Below are 8,827 nucleotides of genomic sequence, written 5' to 3'. Positions count from 1 at the left end.
TATCAGACAAATAGACTTCAACTCTAAAACTCTTAAATGAGACAAAGAAGAGCACTGTGCATTGATTAAGGGATCAATTCAACAGGAAGATGTCACTATAATACACACCTAATTACAAGGCACCTGGCTATTTAAAAGACATGTTAAGGGATCTAAAGAGAGACACAGACTCCAATACAATAGCAATGGGGGACTTCAATACCCCACTTTCAGCAACGGACAGATCAACAACACAAAAAATCAGCAAGGAAACAGCAGATTTAATTGACACAATAGACCAAATGGACCTAATGGATATCTACAGAACTTTTCATCCTACAGTTGAATACACATTCTTCTCACCAGTGCATGGAACTTACTCTAGGAGAGACCACAGGCCAGGCCATAAAGAAAGTCTCAGCAAGTTCAAAGGAACCAAAATATCATACTATGTATCTTCTCTGACCACAATGGAATGAAGCTGGAGCTCACCAACCCAAGAATCCCTAGAGCATATGCAAACACATGGAGACTGAACAACATGCTCCCACATCAACAGTGGGTCATAGAAGAAATCAAAAGCAAAATCAAAAAGCTGTTGAGGAACAGTTTTTTTTTTTTCATACTATTTGTTGAAGTTTTTACTTAGTATAGAGTTCATCTTTGTAAAAAGTTAATTGAAAATATATATTAATAAAAAGTAAGACTGGGAATATGAGAGGGAGGAAGAAAAGGGTGGGAGTGGGGGTGAGAAAGTGGGTATAGTGGGAAGAATCACTATTGCAGTGCTCCTAAAGTTGTATTTATGAAATACATGAAGTTTGTGTACTTTAAATAAAAGGTTTTTGAAAGAAAATTTTTAAAAAGTCAGTTGTACAACCAGTTTGCAAGAAATATTGTTTTGAATCGGTTATGATTTAAGACATCATGAAGTCTGCATCTCCAAAACCCCAGTAGAAGCCTACTTGTTGGCTGAATTCAAGCACACCGTTCTTTCGTTAATCATTTATGACAGCACTCAGCCAAAACTATATTTCTGAAGCAGTCATCTCCAGAACAAGAGTCTGATCCCATCACAAGCACCACAGCTCACTCTCAGCTACAAATAATCCCAAAAAGAGAGGAACCTTTCACTCTACACATAGGTCAAAAAAAAAAAAAAAAATCCCAATCCCGGACAAAAGCACCAAAAAAACTACTCACATTTCCAGGATTATCTGTAAGGGCAATGAAAGAACAGACATAAATCTCCTGTCTCTTTTCCCTCAACCCCAACTCAACTTTTTTTGTTGACAGGCAGAGCGGACAGTGAGAGAGAGAGACAGAGAGAAAGGTCTTCCTTTGCCGTTGGTTCACCCTCCAATGGCCACCGCGGTAGGCGCGCTGCAGCCGGCGCACCGCGCTGATCTGATGGCAGGAGCCAGGTGCTTCTCCTGGTCTCCCATGGGGTGCAGGGCCCAAGCACTTGGGCCATCCTCCACTGCCTTCACGGGCCATAGCAGAGAGCTGGCCTGGAAGAGGGGCAACCGGGACAGGATCGGTGCCCCGACCAGACTAGAACCCGGTGTGCCGGCGCCGCAAGGCAGAGGATTAGCCTAGTGAGCCGCGGCGCTGGCCCCCAACTCAACTTTTAATTCAATCTACAGACATAGTCAAAATATAGCTACACTTGCTGACAGGAAAATTATAACAATTAACATTTATGTAATGGTTAATGGTTTTATGTGTTGGGTATTGTACATATATAATTCTCTTTGAAGCACAGATCTACAAAATACACACTGTTGGTCCTCCATATTCAAAAATTTCATATACACGTGTTCCCTCAACCACACATGTAAACTATTACCAGAAAAATTGCATGGGGGGAGGAGGTTGGCACAGTGGGTTAAAATGCCACGTGGGACACCTACATCCCATAGTTGGATGCCTGGTCCGAGTCCTGGTTATCCTGCTTCCAATCCAGATTCCTGCTAAAGCACACCCTGGGAGGCAACAGATGATATCTTCGGTGCTTAGGTCTCTCCCACCCATGTGGGAGTCCTCGATGGAGTATGTGGCTCCTGGCTTCTGTCTGGATCACCCCTGGCAGTTATGTATGGCTGCTGTGGGCATTTAGGGAGTGAGCCAGCATATGGAAGATTTCTCTCTCCCCCTCTCTCTCCCTGTTCTCTGCCTAATAATACAAAAACAAATTTATGAATGTAAAAACAATTTGTTTCTGTACTGAAACAAAGAAGTTTTTCTTCTCATTCCCTAAACAACACAGAACACCCACACACTGTCACATCTTTGTCATAGTGTACTAGGTATATGGTCTAGAAATGACCTAAAGGTTATATTAGGATGTGTGTAAGTATATGTGTGTAAATACCAGGCAATTTTATTTAAGAAATTTGAGTACCCATGGACTTTAGTATCTTTAGTGGGTACTGGAGCGAAATCCCCATGGATACCAAAGGGACAGCTATATTTAAGTTTATTTGATAGATGAAATAATTAAGGGTTAATTAGATTAACTTCCCAAGTCCACACATGTAGAACTGGGTCTTAAACCATTCTAACTCTGGCCAGCACCATGGCTCAACAGGCTAATCCTCCGCCTTGCGGCGCCAGCACATGGGGTTCTAGTCCCGGTTGGGGCACCGGATTCTGTCCCAGTTGCCCCTCTTCCAGGCCAGCTCTCTGTTGTGGCCCAGGAAGGCAGTGAGGATGGCCTAAGTCCTTGGGCCCTGCACCCCATGGGAGACCAGGAGAAGCACCTGGCTCCTGCCTTCGGATCAGCGCGGTGCTTCGGCCGCGGCAGCCATTGGAGGGTGAACCAACAGCAAAGGAAGGCCTTTCTCTCTGTCTCTCTCTCACTGTCCACTCTGCCTGTCAAAAAAAAAAAATTCCAACTCCAGAGCCTGTGGTTGACACAGGTCCTAGAATTCTCATTGTTAACAGGGACTCACTGAACAGGGACCATCTGCTTTTCTATGAACAAGAAACCTCTGTATTACCCAGTAATCTTTGTGTCCATTTCTAAATATTGCACGCATTCTCCTAATCCCTACATCTCCAGTCCAATCTTATGGGCTTATGCTTTTTTTTCTTACTGATTTTGTTCTAAGATTTATTTTAAATATTTGAAAGGCACAATGACAGGAAGATACAGAAAGATAAAGAGATCTTCTATCTACTGGTTTACTGCCCAGACTGCAGTAATGGTCAGAGCTGGGCCAGGCTGAAGTCATGAACCAGGAACTCTGGGTCTCCCATGTGGGTAGCCAGAGCCCAAGTACTTGGGCCATCTTTCACTGCTTTCCCAGGAATGTTAGTGGGTGATCGGATCAGAAGAACAGCTGGTTCTCCAACCAGCTTCGATATGGATGCCAGCATTGAAATCCACTGCTTCCCAACACTGGCTTTTATTTATTATTTCATTTTATTTATTTATTTTTTCATTTAAAAAGCAGAGAAACACAAAGAGAGAAAAACAGAAATGCAGGTATCTTCCATGTACTAGTTCACTTCCCAGACACTAACAACAGCTGAGCCTGGGCCAGGCCAAAGCCAGGAGCCAGTAACTCCATCAGGGTCTCCCCCATGAGTAGCAGGGGTCCAAGGACTTAAACAATCATCTGTTCCCACCCAGAATTATTAGGAGGAAGCTAGATTAGAAACTGAGCAGGACTCTTAGACCATCTGCTATGGGTTGTAGTTGTCCTAAGCAGCCACTTAACCCCCTGTACCACAATGCCCAACGCCACATTTTTCTTTACTATTGGATTGACTATCCAAGGTCTGACCCTGAAATCACAGGAAATTCTGGCCCCATCCAGACATAATTAAAAAGTTCCTCCTTCCTCACTCTCATAAGCACCACTAGCAGCGCTGGTGGGTTTCACAGCCTCTTCTCAGGGGTTTGAACAGACAGAGGAAATGGGGGCCAGTGCTGTGCCGTAGTGGGTAAAGCTGCCACCTGCAGTGCCAGCATCCCATTCTAAAGTGTGCTATGAAACACCAAACTTCGGGGCTGGCACTGTGGCATAGCAGGTAAGGCCACTGCCTGCAATGCCGGCATCCCATATGGGCACTGGTTTGAGTCCTGGCTGCTCTACTTTTGATCCAGCTCTCTGCTCTAGCCTGGGCAAGCAGGAGAAGATGACCCAAGGCCATGGGCCCCTGCACTCACATGGCAGACCTGGAAGAAGTGCCTGGCTCCTGGCTTCATTCTAGTCGGCCCTGTCTATTGTGGCTATTTAGGGAGTAAACCAGAGGGGGGAAAAAAAAAAAAAAAGACTTCTCTGCCTCTGCCTCTCTGTAGCTCTGCCTTTCAATAAATGAATAAAAAAAAAATTAAGGCCTGAAGTTTGACTTCTCTTTTTAAACATTTATTTATTTGAAAGGCAGAGTTATAGAGAGGGAGAGGCTGGTTCACTCCTCAAATGGCTTCAACAGCCAGAGCTGGGCCAATCCAAAGCCAGGAGCTTCTTCCCTATCTCCAACATTGAGTGCAGGGGCCAAGGACTTGGGCCATCTTCCACTGCTTTCCCAGGCCACAGCAGCGAGCTGGACCAGAAGTGAAGCAGCCAGGACTCAAACCGGTGCCCATATGGGATGCCAGCACTGCAGGCAGAGGCTTTACCAGCTTTGCCACAGTGCCAGCGCCATAAATAAATAATGAAAAAAAAAAAGAACTTCTAAGATATTGATAGGAGAGCTCATTTTGAAATATATCAGGTGTAATTCCAAAATAGGACATTAACTTAGCTCAATGACATGTTTATCAGGTGACACAGATGATCAAGATCAAGCCTTAAAGTAAATATTAAAGAACCATGGAATATGAGAAATCGCCTTTTGCCTTTATTATCACAAAACCACGTAGTCCAGCATCTGCTTGGATTCTCAGGTCTCCTGCAGAAGGGCGGAGCCATGTCAATATCGCAATCTTGCAAGCAAAGCGATCGAGGCATAGAGAGGCTACATGAGTGCTGCAACCCAGACAGATTGAAGTGACTGCCCCAGGTCTGGAAATGATATCTGCTCCCCCCCACACACACACACACCGGCCAAAACTCCTTCCTTTTCACCACGCCCCCTGCAGCTGACAAAAGTCATTTTATCTCACCCTCTAGGTGTGAGTAGCAATATAGTTTTAGAATCGTGTAGTAGCAATGGCACTTTTAATACTCAGACCCTAAATTTCAAGCTGATCCAATGAAACTTCAGCACTGCAGAGAAATACCCCAGCACCTCAAGACCTGCAGCTGCCCAAGCAACTGTTCCCATGATTACAAGCCAGGTCAATGCCGAGTCGGAGAGTTCCAAAAGGCCTTGTTCCAGGGACTGTGACTGTCGCCTCCCCCTTGCCACTTACATCATCACTGCAGAAGAAATGTTGAGGCCAGGGATTAAGCCCTCCAGCCATTCACTTGATAATCTGGCTGCTAAATCCTTTTAACTGCATTTATCTTCGAGACAGGGACCCTGGCCCTTCCAGCTGGGCTATCATCCCAGGCCATTTGCCTTTCTAAATTGCTGCCTACACTGGATCAGGTCCTAGTAAATCTATTTGCAATCCAGGAAACATCACACACATAATGAATTTTACCAATATCTTGCAGTAACTGTCAATCATAACCGCTCCATTACCCCCGTGCTGGCCACGTAAATTAACACATTTCCGAGGATTCTTACAGTTTGTGTTCTTTAGGCCATTTGTTATTTGTACTGTGGTTATTCTTGGCATGTAGGAGGGGACTTTCAATGTTGGTGGAAAGTACATTTAAAAGTTAAGTTTTGGGGGGAGTAATTTTTCAAATGCCAGCATGCAAGGGGGCCCTCAGAAATTTCTTGAAAAATACGCACCTGAAAAAAGTACATACAGATTTCAAAACTTTTTGTGCGAAAATAAATTTTTAAACCATTTTTCTACCAACTTCTTAAAAACAATATTTATTTGAAAGGGTTGCAGAGAGAGAGAGAGAGAGAGAGAGAGAGAATCTTCCATCTGCTAGTTCACTCCCCAGATGGCCACCGTGGCCAAGGCTGAGCAAAACCGAAGCCAGGCACTGCATCTGGGTCTCCACACATGGGCAGCAGGGGCCCAAACTCTTGGGTCACCTTTTGCAACATTTCCCGGGCACATTAGCAAGAAAACTGGATCTGAAGCGGAGTTGCCAAGACATGAGCTGACACTAGATGGGATGTCAGTGTCGCAGGTGGTGGCTTTACCAGCTATGCCACACCACTCACCCTTCCATCAACTTTTTGAGGTATCCTCTCAAGTATGTATATAAAATCATAAGATTTTATGTAGTCTCAAGGTAACAGGTAGAGAAACAACCCACTTACGATTATACTGTTGATGCTTGTGGTTGGAAAAGAATCTATTATCCATGAAACTGATTCTTAATGCTTTAGGAAACAATTGTCCTAGAATTTCAAACAGAAGAAGGAATTTTCTTAGAAATGGTTCTTGTTTTTAAAAATATGCTTAATGGGTGAGGAATTCAACACAGCAGTTGGGACACCATCTCAGACACTTTCGTCCCATATCACAGCGCCTGGCTCCGAGTTCCAGCTCCACTCCCAGCTCCATCTTCCTGCGAATGCACACCTTGGGAGGTAGTAGCAGTGGCTGAAGTACTTGGCTCCCTGCTGCCCATGTGAGAAACTCGGATTAGACTCCGGGTTTCTAGCTTAGGTCTGGCCTTAGGTCTCAGCTCTTGTGGCATTCAGAAAGTGAACCAGTAGATGGAAGATCTTTGTCTGCCTGTCTTTCTGCCATCCAAATAAGGGAAAATGAGTGAGCCTGATTGTGGTCTTTTCTAATGTTCTCCCACTCAAAAAAATCCCAATACAAAATAAAATTTAGCTTCAAAGTCAGCATGAAAAACTAACTGCATATTTTTCAAACTTCTTTTCAATCTTTCAAATTATCTACCCTCTAACGGCTGCTTTTGTTGTCTTGCAACAGTTTTTAAACATCAAAGTCTCATAGATTTGGGATCTGTATTAGACATGAATATAAAGAGAACAATTTGACATCAATTTTAAGATGAAAGTTCTTTGTTTCCCTTTAATATGTGAATGAATAATTTATTTCACAAAAACAAGTATTTGAGAGTTATTACAAGTTAGCATGCCTCAAGCACAAAACATAAGGGACGCTCATCTGGATGCCCCAGCTTCACCCCTAAGGATGACTATACATTAAATGATACTTCAAAGAAAGATGTATGCTTGACAATTCACCCACAACAATGTTTTTTAAATTACAAAAGTAATTGGGGTTCTTTGAGTGTAACCCAAACTTTAAGATTTACTATAGGGGGCCAGTGCCGTGGCTCAATAGACTAATCTTCCACCTGTGGTGCCAGCACCCCAGGTTCTAGTCCTGGTTGGGGCGCCGGATTCTGTCCTGGTCGCTCCTCTTCAGGTCTAGCTCTCTGCTGTGGCCCAGGAAGGCAGTGGAGGATGGCCCAAGTGCTTGGGCCCTGCACCCACATGGGAGACCAGGAGGAAGCACCTGGTTCCTGGCTTTGGATCGGCACAGTGCGCTGGCCACAACGTGCCAGCTGTAGCGGCCACTTGGGGGGTGAACCAATGGAAAAGGAAGACCTTTCTCTCTGTCTCTTTCTCTCTCTCTCACTGTCTAACTCAGCCTGTCAAAAAAAAAAAAAAAAGATTTACTATAAAGGAAATTCACACTAAGAAGAGAGTAAATGAGGGGCCCGCGCCATGGCTCACTCCTCCACCTGTGGCGCCGGCATCCCATATGGGCACCAGTTCTAGTCCTGGCTGCCCCTCTTCCAATCCAGCTCTCGGCTGTGGCCCGGGAAGGCAGTGGAGGATGGCCCAGGTCCTTGGGACCCTGCACCTGCATGGGAGACCAGAAGGAGGCACCTGGCTCCTGGCTTCAGATCGGTGCAGCACCAGCCGTGGCAGCCATTTGGGGAGTGAACCAACGGAAGGAAGACCTTTGTCTCTGTCTCTCTCTCTCACTGTCTAACTCTGCCTGTCAAATAAAAAGAGTAAATGAAGATACAAAGAGAGGAGGAAGAATAATAATTATGCCAGAAAAGATGTTTTGCTTATACTGGTTAAGATTTCCCCCAAAAAATGACCACGTGGGGGTAAGCCCAGTGTAGTACAGACCTGCACTCTGTTGGGCTTATCTAAGAACCTCAGCTGCATACGCTGAGATAACCAACCCTCTCTCTGTAGGCACTGAGCCCCTACCACCATCTCACCAGGGATCCAGGGCTCTCCCAAGGTGCTTTGGTTGTCCTGGGAGGCATCTTCACTAGGGGTCCAAAACATGAGAGACCTAAATTTATAAGCTCAAGCAAGCCCTCAACTTCCAAGTAGCCTGCTCAGCTCCTGGGCACTGGAACAACACCCCTCCCACCTTGCTCTCTGCCTCGGTCCTTTAATGAGCTAATACCGCCCTGGGTTCCAGGTCTTCAGCCTTCCCTCTCCTCCAGCACTGGCAGCTTCCGATCTACATTTTCCTCCTCCAGTCCCATCAGAAGTCTTATTTACTCTCCTGACAGCCTGAACCACTTGGGAAGTTCAATGATCCATAAGTAAGATCCAAATCACAAGCAACAAAAAAGCAGTTCCCTATCCATGACCGGGTGGTGGTTGTTAGAGTAAGAGAGGTGGCCATGGCTTTATCATCAGAAAACATAACTGTACAATTCTTTTCCCCTATACCTTTTTTGGGGTTTTGTGAGCTGTTCTATTTTGGCCTTTCTACATTTATTTTTAAGTAATAAATCATAATTGCATATACACAAAGGGTAAACTGCTTATTTCACTCTAACAAAAAGAGGGAAAAAATCACTGTCAGCAT

The sequence above is a fragment of the Lepus europaeus genome, chromosome 4 (assembly GCF_033115175.1).
Source record: "Lepus europaeus isolate LE1 chromosome 4, mLepTim1.pri, whole genome shotgun sequence".
NCBI classification, from domain to species: Eukaryota; Metazoa; Chordata; class Mammalia; order Lagomorpha; family Leporidae; genus Lepus; species Lepus europaeus.
Note: the sequence above shows the minus strand (reverse complement) of the source record.